Genomic DNA, 11,455 nt, shown 5'->3' on the forward strand with positions numbered 1-11,455 from the left:
GGATGTTCCGAGGTGGTTAACGTCCTTACCCCTACTTATTACAGCTTGACAAAGGGAACACACGGCTTGACACCTGTTGTCCGCATTTCTGGTGAAATACCTCCACACCGAAGAGCTAAATTTTTTGGTATTTTCACCTGGCATGTCAACGGCCATATTCCTCCCACGGACAACAGGTGTCTCCCCGGGTGCCTGACTTAAACAAACCACCTCACCATCAGAATCCTCCTGGTCAATTTCCTCCCCAGCGCCAGCAACACCCATATCCTCCTCATCCTGGTGTACTTCAACACTGACATCTTCAATCTGACTATCAGGAACTGGACTGCGGGTGCTCCTTCCAGCACTTGCAGGGGGCATGCAAATAGTGGAAGGCGCATGCTCTTCACGTCCAGTGTTGGGAAGGTCAGGCATCGCAAACGACACAATTGGACTCTCCTTGTGGATTTGGGATTTCAAAGAACGCACAGTTCTTTGCGGTGCTTTTGCCAGCTTGAGTCTTTTCAGTTTTCTAGCGAGAGGCTGAGTGCTTCCATCCTCATGTGAAGCTGAACCACTAGCCATGAACATAGGCCAGGGCCTCAGCCGTTCCTTGCCACTCCGTGTGGTAAATGGCATATTGGCAAGTTTACGCTTCTCCTCCGACAATTTTATTTTAGGTTTTGGAGTCCTTTTTTTTCTGATATTTGGTGTTTTGGATTTGACATGCTCTGTACTATGACATTGGGCATCGGCCTTGGCAGACGACGTTGCTGGCATTTCATCGTCTCGGCCATGACTAGTGGCAGCAGCTTCAGCACGAGGTGGAAGTGGATCTTGATCTTTCCCTAATTTTGGAACCTCAACTTTTTTGTTCTCCATATTTTATAGGCAGAACTAAAAGGCACCTCAGGTAAACAATGGAGATGGATGGATTGGATACTAGTATACAATTATGGACGGACTGCCACGGTTAGGTGGTATAAAAAAACCACGGTTAGGTGGTATATATTATAATAATAATACAATTATGGATGGACGGACTGCCTGCCGACTGCCGACACAGAGGTAGCCACAGCCGTGAACTACCGCACTGTACACTGGTTGATAAAGAGATAGTAGTATACTCGTAACAACTAGTATGACACTATGACGACGGTATAAAGAATGGAAAAAAAACCACGGTTAGGTGGTATATATTATAATAATAATACAATTATGGATGGACGGACTGCCTGCCGACTGCCGACACAGAGGTAGCCACAGCCGTGAACTACCGCACTGTACACTGGTTGATAAAGAGATAGTAGTATACTCGTAACAACTAGTATGACACTATGACGACGGTATAAAGAATGGAAAAAAAACCACGGTTAGGTGGTATATATTATAATAATAATACAATTATGGATGGACGGACTGCCTGCCGACTGCCGACACAGAGGTAGCCACAGCCGTGAACTACCGCACTGTACACTGGTTGATAAAGAGATAGTAGTATACTCGTAACAATTAGGATGACACTATGACGGTATAAAGAATGAAAAAAAAAACCACGGTTAGGTGGTAGGTATATAATAATAAATAATACAATTCTGGTCGGACGGACTGCCTGCCGTGTGCCGACACAGAGGTAGCCACAGCCGTGAACTACCGCACTGTACACTGGTTGATAAAGAGATAGTAGTATACTCGTAACAATTAGGATGACACTATGACGGTATAAAGAATGAAAAAAAAACCACGGTTAGGTGGTAGGTATATAATAATAAATAATACAATTCTGGTCGGACGGACTGCCTGCCGTGTGCCGACACAGAGGTAGCCACAGCCGTGAACTACCGCACTGTACACTGGTTGATAAAGAGATAGTAGTATACTCGTAACAATTAGGATGACACTATGACGGTATAAAGAATGAAAAAAAAAACCACGGTTAGGTGGTAGGTATATAATAATAAATAATACAATTCTGGTCGGACGGACTGCCTGCCGTGTGCCGACACAGAGGTAGCCACAGCCGTGAACTACCGCACTGTACACTGGTTGATAAAGAGATAGTAGTATACTCGTAACAATTAGGATGACACTATGACGGTATAAAGAATGAAAAAAAAAACCACGGTTAGGTGGTAGGTATATAATAATAAATAATACAATTCTGGTCGGACGGACTGCCTGCCGTGTGCCGACACAGAGGTAGCCACAGCCGTGAACTACCGCACTGTACACTGGTTGATAAAGAGATAGTAGTATACTCGTAACAATTAGGATGACACTATGACGGTATAAAGAATGAAAAAAAAAACCACGGTTAGGTGGTAGGTATATAATAATAAATAATACAATTCTGGTCGGACGGACTGCCTGCCGTGTGCCGACACAGAGGTAGCCACAGCCGTGAACTACCGCACTGTACACTGGTTGATAAAGAGATAGTAGTATACTCGTAACAATTAGGATGACACTATGACGGTATAAAGAATGAAAAAAAAACCACGGTTAGGTGGTAGGTATATAATAATAAATAATACAATTCTGGTCGGACGGACTGCCTGCCGTGTGCCGACACAGAGGTAGCCACAGCCGTGAACTACCGCACTGTACTGTGTCTGCTGCTAATATAGACTGGTTGATATTTAAAGAGATATTAGTAGTATACAACAATACTATACTGGTGGTCAGGCACTGGTCACCACTCCTGCAGCAAAAGTGTGCACTGTTAATTTATATAATTGTACTCCTGGCTCCTGCTAACAACCTGCAGTGCTCCCCAGTCTCCCCCACAATTAATTATAAGCTTTTAATTTATACATTGATGACTGTGCAGCACACTGGGCTGAGCTGAGTGCACACAGACTGAGTCACACTGTGTGACTGACTGTGCTGTGTATCGTTTTTTTTTTCAGGCAGAGAACGGATATAGCAGAGAGAAGTGAACGGATATATTATATTAAATAAAAGTTAACTAGCAACTGCACTGGTCACTGACTGTGGTAAACTAACTCTGTCTGCGACTCTGCACAATCTCTCTCTCTCTATCTAATCTATCTCTATTCTAATGGAGAGGACGCCAGACACGTCCTCTCCCTATCAATCTCAATGCACGAGTGAAAATGGCGGCGACGCGCGGCTCCTTATATAGAATCCGAGTCTCGCGATAGAATCCGAGCCTCGCGAGAATCCGACAGCGTCATGATGACGTTCGGGCGCGCTCGGGTTAACCGAGCAAGGCGGGAAGATCCGAGTCGCTCGGACCCGTGAAAAAAAACATGAAGTTCGGGCGGGTTCGGATTCCGAGGAACCGAACCCGCTCATCTCTAATATATGCTGGCGCATTCTCCATGATTGTGTCAGCTTATGTTTTGGTGCACTGCACTTTCCTCCACTAAGTTTTAGCCATTTTTGTTAAGCTCAAGTGTAGTTGCTTCTCGGCCTTTTGGCTGTGATCTTGTATTGTGGTTGAAGGGTCTGCTGGAGGGAGGGATTGCTTTCTTCATTGGCGAAAGACCAAAGATATTCCAGGATGGAAGGCTTGGGAACACTATCCGTTTTTCAATTGTGGAAGAGTTGAAAGACCGGATTGGACTACATTCTATAGTAAAGGATGTCTTTCTATTTATTAATCCTCCCTTTATATGTGTCAGTCTTTCAATAAAGCTTCGGGCTTGTGATTCCCTCACCCTCTTACACTCCACACCCATAGCCTTATTAACTGTTGTATTATTGTACAGTTTAAATGTATAGTGCAGTTCATGATTTATAGTGTAGGCTGGCCTGTGCTGTAGTTCTTGAACTGTACTATACCATCAGCATTTCTATTGTGTTTTGGCTGTGCCGCAACGCGGTACTTATGTGTGTAATGTTTATGTATGTTTTTTTGCTTCTTTATGTGCATCGGTCCTACAAGTACTGAAAGCTCTTCTCCCATCTCCCTTTTCTGAAAAGCCATTTAATATATGGTTCCCAGATAGGGGACATATCAGATATTGGATTTCAAAAGCATCAAATATCATACCACTTTTATTGCCATCAAAGATAAACATTGATTGTTTTCAGATATTGGCTTGAAAAAGCAGTCTTTATTGACATAAAAAAAACATACATAAACATTGCACACATAAATACAGTGTTGCAGCACAGCCAAAACACAATACAAATGCTGACGGTATAGTACAGTTCAAGAACTACAGCACAGGCCAGTCTACACTATAAATCATGAACTGCACTATACATTTAAACTATACAATAATACAACAGTTAATAAGGCTATGGGTGTGGAGTGTAAGAGGGTGAGGGATTCACAAAACCGAAGCTTTATTGTAACACAGACACATATAAGGGGAGGGTCAATAAATAGAAAGATATCCTTTACTATAGAATGTAGTCCAATCCGACCTCTGTGCTCTTCCACAACTGAAAAACAGATAGTGTTCCCAAGCCTTCCATCCTGGAATATCTTTGGTTTTTCGCCAATGAAGAAAACAATCCCTCCCTCCAGCAGACCCTTCAACCACGATACAAGATCACAGCCAAAAGGCCGAGAAGCAACTACACTTGAGCTTAACAAAAATGGCTAAAACTTAGTGGAGGAAAGTGCAGTGCACCAAAACATAAGCTGACACAATCATGGAGAATGCGCCAGCATATATGCTCTTCTATCTATATTTTGCAAACCTGCTCTTGTCCCCTCCAGCTGCTCTATGTAGATTTAACGTCTGGCAAGGTGCATAACCCACTGACAAGCAGGCACACTCCTGCATGAGTTTTCTCTCTCACTAGCTGGATGATACACAATCATTTGCATGCGCTCCACTTCCGACACACCACCCACCCAACCACCCAGTCACCAGAGCCACCCACAAGCCAACTGGCTCCGTGATTTAATTTGCACAGTGTAGTCATCCAGGCAGCATGTCCTTCTCAATGGAAGGATCTCTGGTTCCATGGAATCTTCCGCATTGGAATGCTGCGGAACAAAAAGGATTTAAATATTCAGCTTGCTAGCATTCAATGTACCTGCGGCTTGGCTCTAGCACATGGGTCTTCATCCTGTGGCCCTCCAGCTGCTGTGAAACTACACATCCCAGCATGCCCTGCCACAGTTTTGCTATTAAGGTATGCTAAAACTGAGGCAGGGCATGCTGGGATGTGTAGTTCCACAGCAGCTGGAGGGTCGCAGGTTGAAGACCAATGTTTTAGCATGCCTGTTCTATGATGCATGTTCCATGATGTCACAATCAGCTTGGAATGGGGTGTCTAGCAGGCATTTGCTGACAGCCACTTGAGGGAGACACACATCAGGAGATGCAGCATATCGGAGGTCTTCGATGCCTTTCCAGCAAATGCACACCACCTGCTGCTGGTCTGGACACAAAACAATGCCCACAATCGAAGTCCCAAAATGCCCAACTACAGGATTCATGTAAGTAGTGAATTTAGGAATGAATTTAGAAGTAGGAAATTAAGTTAGTTCACAAGTACATTCAAATTCAGATCTAAAGACTAAACACAAAACACAAAATAAGACTCCACAGAGCAATTATCAGGTGTCTTTATCAATTGTTGCATTTAAAAAATCAAGCAATTAGGGAACACAATGTTGCGACAATGTAACCCTATTTGCAAAATAGTACTAAATAAGTTTGTCGATGTAAGACATTTGCAAAGGCGCAAACAAAACACGCTGGAAAATGCAACTGAATCTGTTTTTGGAGGTTAGAAAAGATGCAGGATCAAGTAGCTCCATGGGTAGGGTGTTTGATTAGAATTCAACAGGTTATAGGTTTGAATCCTGGGTATGATAGTTTGAGATGTTATTTAATAAAGCATGTTTATATATTAGTCACACATTGCTTACTTGTACAAATGGCATGTCACCAGTTAGTGCTGACTGCTGATATGCCATTTGCACTAAAACAAATTAAAATGGTAAAAGTTATTGTACTTTAAGTAAAAATAAAAGCTAAAATATCAATCCCAGTTTTGGATTACTTTAATGAACAAAAAAAAAATGCATATAGCAAAGGATAGTTTCAATCTGCCTACCTCTGGGTTATGGACCCAGCATGCTTCCATTACAGTACTCTGCTGCACATGTAAGTGCAAGAGATCCTGAAGCACTCACTCATCATGGGAAAGTACCAATGTGTTTCTTCATTGGTTGATGGAAGAAACATCTTACAAAAACTCTCCACATTATTGACTTTTTAAAATGTTTCTAGGAATCGTTCTAGATGAATGCTTATTAGCCTTTGTCAGTATAGACTTTTACAAAGTGTTGCTGTGGCGCAATCAGTTACTGTGTAAGGCTATTAACCAAAAGGTTGGTGGTTCAATCCCACCCAGGGACGTAATTGACCTTGTTATCAGATTTTGGTGATCTTTATGTAGACAAGTCAAAATTTCAAACCCCCTCTTACGGTGTAGGGTACCTGGCCTTCTCTGATGTAATCAGAGTTAGATTTGATTCAGTGATTTTATAAAAACAGCTAGGAAGCACAATTTAGCAGTGGGTTGCAGAGAAAAAGAAATATGCTGGCAAAAAAATCCAATTGAGTGATTAAACAGCTCTTCATTTTCTGGCTTTATTTTTATGCTAACAAATTTGTTCTCTGAAAAGTGTCCACAAAGCCAAGTTTCTGATTAACACCTTTGTAGGGATGGTTTTTAACCTATTACTAAATTAAACTTGCTTCATTGGAAAGGCAGCAAGATGCATCCTCATTTCAATATCTACTGAAATAATACAGGTTGACACCAGGAAACATTAACGCCACTGCATCCTTTGTGCTTTCTCATGTGGAAGTCTGTTTAATGTGAAAACAAGGTGATATCTAATTAGCACACAGGTAAGGAATTAAGAAAATCTTTATTTAAGGGTGAAGATGTTTCTCACAAAATCGTTGCCCCAATGCATCATTGAAATTCAAGCTGGAAAGATGATTTTAATATATCACTTGTACATTTTGTATTGCTCTTCTGGTGACAATGTAGTTTGTTTTTGTCAATTACCATTTTAATAATCGGGTAAAGAAAATTAAGTGGATTTTTGAAAGAAAACAATACTGTCAATATACTATTAAAACAAATGAAAATGGTAAAAGTTATTGTACTTTAAGTAAAAATAAAAGAGCAAAAATATCAATCCCAGTTTTGGATTACTTTAATTAACAAAAAAAAAACGCATATAGCAGAGGATAGTTTCAATCTGCCTACCTCTGTGCTATGGACCCAGCATGCTTCCATTACAGTACTCTGCTGCACATGTAATTGCAAGAGATCCTGAAGCACTCACTCATCATGGGAAAGTACCAATGTGTTTCTTCATTGGTTGATGGAAGAAACATCTTACAAAAACTCTCCAGATTATTGACTATTTAAAGTTTTTCAAGGAAACGTTCTAGATGAATGCTTATTAGCCTTTGTCAGTATATACTTTTGCAAAGTGTCGCTGTGGCGCAATCAGTTAGTGTGTACGGCTATTAACCAAAAGGTTGGTGGTTCAATCCCACCCAGGGATGTAATTGACCTTGTTATCAGATTTTGGTGATCTTTAAGTAGACAAGTCAAAATTTCAAAAACCCCTGTTATGGTGTAGGGTACCTGGCCTTCTCTGATGTAATCAGAGTTAGATTTGATTCAGTGATTTTATAAAAACAGCTAGGAAGCACAATTTAGCAGTGGTTTGCAGAGAAAAAGAAATATGCTGGCAAAAAAATCCAATTGAGTGATTAAACAGCTCTTCATTTTCTGGCTTTATTTTTATGCTAACAAATTTGTTCTCTGAAAAGTGTCCACAAAGCCAAGTATCTGATTAACATCTTTGTAGGGATGGTTTTTCACCTATTACTAAATTAAACTTGCTTCATTGGAAAGGCAGCAAGATGCATCCTCATTTCAATATCTCCTGAAATAATACAGGTTGACACCAGGAAACATTAACGCCACTGCATCCTTGCTGCTTTCTCATGTGGAAGTCTGTTTAATGTGAAAACAAGGTGATATCTAATTAGCACACAGGTAAGGAATTAAGAAAATCTTTATTTAAGGGTGAAGATGTTTCTCACAAAATCGTTGCCCCAATGCATCATTGAAATTCAAGCTGGAAAGATGATTTTAATATATCACTTGTACATTTTGTATTGCTCTTCTGGTGACAATGTAGTTTGTTTTTGTCAATTACCATTTTAATAATAGGGTAAAGAAAATTAAGTGGATTTTTGAAAGAAAACAATACTGTCAATATACTATTAAAACAAATTAAAATGGTAAAAGCTATTGTACTTTAAGTAAAAATAAAAGAGCAAAAATATCAATCCCAGTTTTGGATTACTTTAATTAACAAAAAAAAAATGCATATAGCAGAGGATAGTTTCAATCTGCCTACCTCGGGGTTAAGGGGCCCAGCATGCTTCCATTGCAGTACTCTGCTGCACATGTAAGTGCAAGAGATCCTGAAGCACTCACTCATCATGGGAAAGTACCAATGCGTTTCTTCATTGGTTGATGGAAGAAACATCTTACAAAAACTCTCCAGATTATTGACTTTTTAAAGTTTTCTAGGAAACGTTCTAGATGAATGCTTATTAGCCTTTGTCAGTATGTACTTTTGCAAAGTGTCTCGGTGGTGCAATCGGTTAGTGTGTTTGGTTATTAACCAAAGGGTTGGTGGTTCAATCCCACCCAGGGATGTTATTGACCATGTCATCAGATTTTGGTGATCTTTAAGTAGACAAGTCAAAATTTCAAACCCCCTCTTATGGTGTAGGGTACCTGGCCTACTCTGATGTAATCAGAGTTAGATTTGATTAAGTGATTTTATAAAAGAACAGCTAGGAAGCACAACTTAGCAGTGGGTTGCAGAGAAAAAGAAATACGCTTGCAGAAAAATCCAATTGAGTGATTAAACAGCTCTTCATTTTCTGGCTTTATTTTTATGCTAACTAATTTGTTCTCTGAAAAGTGTCCACAAAGCCAAGTATCTGATTAACACCTTTGTAGGGATGGTTTTTCACCTATTACTAAATTAAACTTGCTTCATTGGAAAGGCAGCAAGTGATGTCATCCAAGCAGTGGGTCAAAGTTGGCTTCAACCCTCGTCTGCTTATGAAAAGAGAAAAGGGATATGCAGGGCATGGCGGCCTTTTGCGACGCTTGGATGACCCCTAGTTCGCATTAAACACCCCCACCCTCCTTCGGTGTGGGGCTCATGTTGGCCATGCCCCAGCCCCTGAAGCATTCAAGCTGATTTCTTGCAGCAGCTGGGAACTGTAACAGCTCCAGAGCTGCTCTGTAAGGCAAGTAAAAGGGTGTGGGCCCTGCAGCACTACCTGTAGTTTGCATTGTGCATTGGAAGGCACAAAGTAAGCAGACGGGAGGAGAAGTCAGGATAGTGCACAAGGTTATAGAAGGGAGGGGCTCAAGAAAAGAGAAGTGGAAACAGACAGCATACTAGGCTGGAGAGAGACCTGAGACAAAGAGATCTGAATTATACGAGAGCCGTCCAGGGGAAACACAAATTATGCAGTCAAGTTTCCCACATTTGGGGAAATCGCAAGGGGCAGCACACCCAGAGTGCAATGGGTGAGCCTTGCCCTGGGAGAAGCACCTTCATGATCATAGTATCTCACCTGGCAGGTTAGTAGGAGTTGGGCTAGAGCTGGGGAGGGTCGCTGCTCGGGCACTACCTTTCAAGTGAAGGAGATCCAACTGAGGCAGCACAAGGGAACTCTCAAAAGAAGAACAAGGCTAGAGGAAGATCTGAGACAAAGAAATCTGACTTTACCAGAGCTGACCAGAGGAAAGCACAAACACAGTCCACCACTACCACAAATAATGCAGTCGAGTTTCCCACATTTGGGGAAATCACAGGGGTCAGCATACCCAGAATGCAATGAATGAACCTCACCCTGGGAAAACAATCTTCATGACAATAGTATCTCCTATGCAAAATAAGTATGATTTGGGATAGGGCTGGGGAGGGCCGCTGCTCAGGCACATCTCTGTCAAGTAAAGGAGATTCAACTGAGGCAGCACAAGGGAACTCTCATCTGGGGACAACAACTGCAGGGAGAACACATATTTTCAGATGAACATGGGGTGGCAGAAGGCTGCCTAATACTGAAGCACCCCCAAACAACAAACCAAATGCAACAACTAGTGCAAGCATTCCTGGGGGATGGCCTGCAGCAGATGGATTTGAATATGGTGATGTCATCCAAGCAGTGGGTCAAAGTTGGCTTCAACCCTCGTCTGCATATGAAAAGAGAAAAGGAGCGTGCAGGGCATGGATGCCTTTTGTGGTGCTTGGATGACCCCTAGTTCGCATTAAGCACCCCCACCCTCCTTCGGTGTGGGGCTCATGTTGGCCATTCCCCAGCCCCTGAAGCATTCAAGCTGATTTCTTGCAGCAGCTGGGCACTGTAACAGCTCCAGAGCTGCTCTGTAAAGCAAGTAAAAGGGTGTGGGCCCTGCAGCACTACCCGTAGTTTGCATTGTGCATTGGGAGGCACAAAGTAAGCAGACGGGAGGAGAAGTCAGGATAGTGCACAAGGGTATAGAAGGGAGGGGCTCAAGAAAAAAGAAGTGGAACCAGACAGCAAACTAGGCTGGAGAGAGACCTGAGACAAAGAGATCTGAATTACATGAGAGCCGACCAGGGAAAACTCAAATTATGCAGTCAAGTTTCCCACATTTGGGGAAATCGCAGGGGCAGCACACCCAGAGTGCAATGGGTGAGCCTTGCCCTGGGAGAAGCAACTTCATGATCATAGTATCTCACCTGGCAGGTAAGTAGGAGTTGGGCTAGAGCTGGGGAGGGTCGCTGCTCGGGCACCCCCCTGTCAAGTGAAGGAGATCCAACTGAGGCAGCACAAGGGAACTCTCGAAAGAAGAACAAGGCTAGAGGAAGATCTGAGACAAAGAAATCTGAATTTTACCAGAGCTGACCAGAGGAAAGCACAAACACAGTCCCCCACTACCACAAATAATGCAGTCGAGTTTCCCACATTTGGGGAAATCACAGGGGTCAGCATACCCAGAATGCAATGAATGAACCTAACCCTGGGAGAACAATCTTCATGACCATGGTATCTCCTATGCAAAATAAGTATGATTTGGGATAGGGCTGGGGAGGGCCGTTGCTCAGGCACATCTCTGTCAAGTAAGTTGCATTTGATTTGTTGTTTGGGGGTGCTTCAGTATTAGGCAGCCTTCTGCCCTACCATGTTCATCTGAAAATATGTGTTCTCCCTGCAGTTGTTGTCCCCAGATGAGAGTTCCCTTGTGCTGCCTCAGTTGAATCTCCTTTTGGAGAAGACCTCAATAAGATTGTAGCTGATCTGGCTACTGCTAAAACAGCTTGCCTACCTAGTATGACTCCTACCACGCAGAAGGCTAAAAGTACTTTTCTTGGCCCTTTCATCCTCCAGGTAAAGCGTACCCAAGGTCAGGCATACCCAAAGCAAGCTCATGT

At 42.4% G+C, this 11,455-nt stretch overlaps 4 non-coding genes across 4 annotated transcripts; all 4 read right to left on the bottom strand.

The window, feature by feature from the left end:
* Positions 1–9,462: 9,462 nt before the first annotated feature.
* On the bottom strand, positions 9,463–9,626 carry LOC134992367 (U1 spliceosomal RNA). The gene has a single exon (XR_010196539.1). It is a non-coding gene; the product is annotated as a U1 spliceosomal RNA (small nuclear RNA).
* Positions 9,627–9,776: 150 nt separating this feature from the next.
* Positions 9,777–9,940, bottom strand: LOC134992224 (U1 spliceosomal RNA). Its single transcript, XR_010196409.1, has one exon. It is a non-coding gene; the product is annotated as a U1 spliceosomal RNA (small nuclear RNA).
* Positions 9,941–10,614: 674 nt separating this feature from the next.
* Positions 10,615–10,777, bottom strand: LOC134992522 (U1 spliceosomal RNA). The gene has a single exon (XR_010196680.1). It is a non-coding gene; the product is annotated as a U1 spliceosomal RNA (small nuclear RNA).
* Positions 10,778–10,929: 152 nt separating this feature from the next.
* Positions 10,930–11,093, bottom strand: LOC134992146 (U1 spliceosomal RNA). The gene has a single exon (XR_010196335.1). It is a non-coding gene; the product is annotated as a U1 spliceosomal RNA (small nuclear RNA).
* Between the last annotated feature and the right edge of the window lie 362 nt (positions 11,094–11,455).

The sequence above is a fragment of the Pseudophryne corroboree genome, unplaced genomic scaffold (genome assembly GCF_028390025.1).
Source record: "Pseudophryne corroboree isolate aPseCor3 unplaced genomic scaffold, aPseCor3.hap2 scaffold_121, whole genome shotgun sequence".
Lineage (NCBI taxonomy): Eukaryota > Metazoa > Chordata > Amphibia > Anura > Myobatrachidae > Pseudophryne > Pseudophryne corroboree.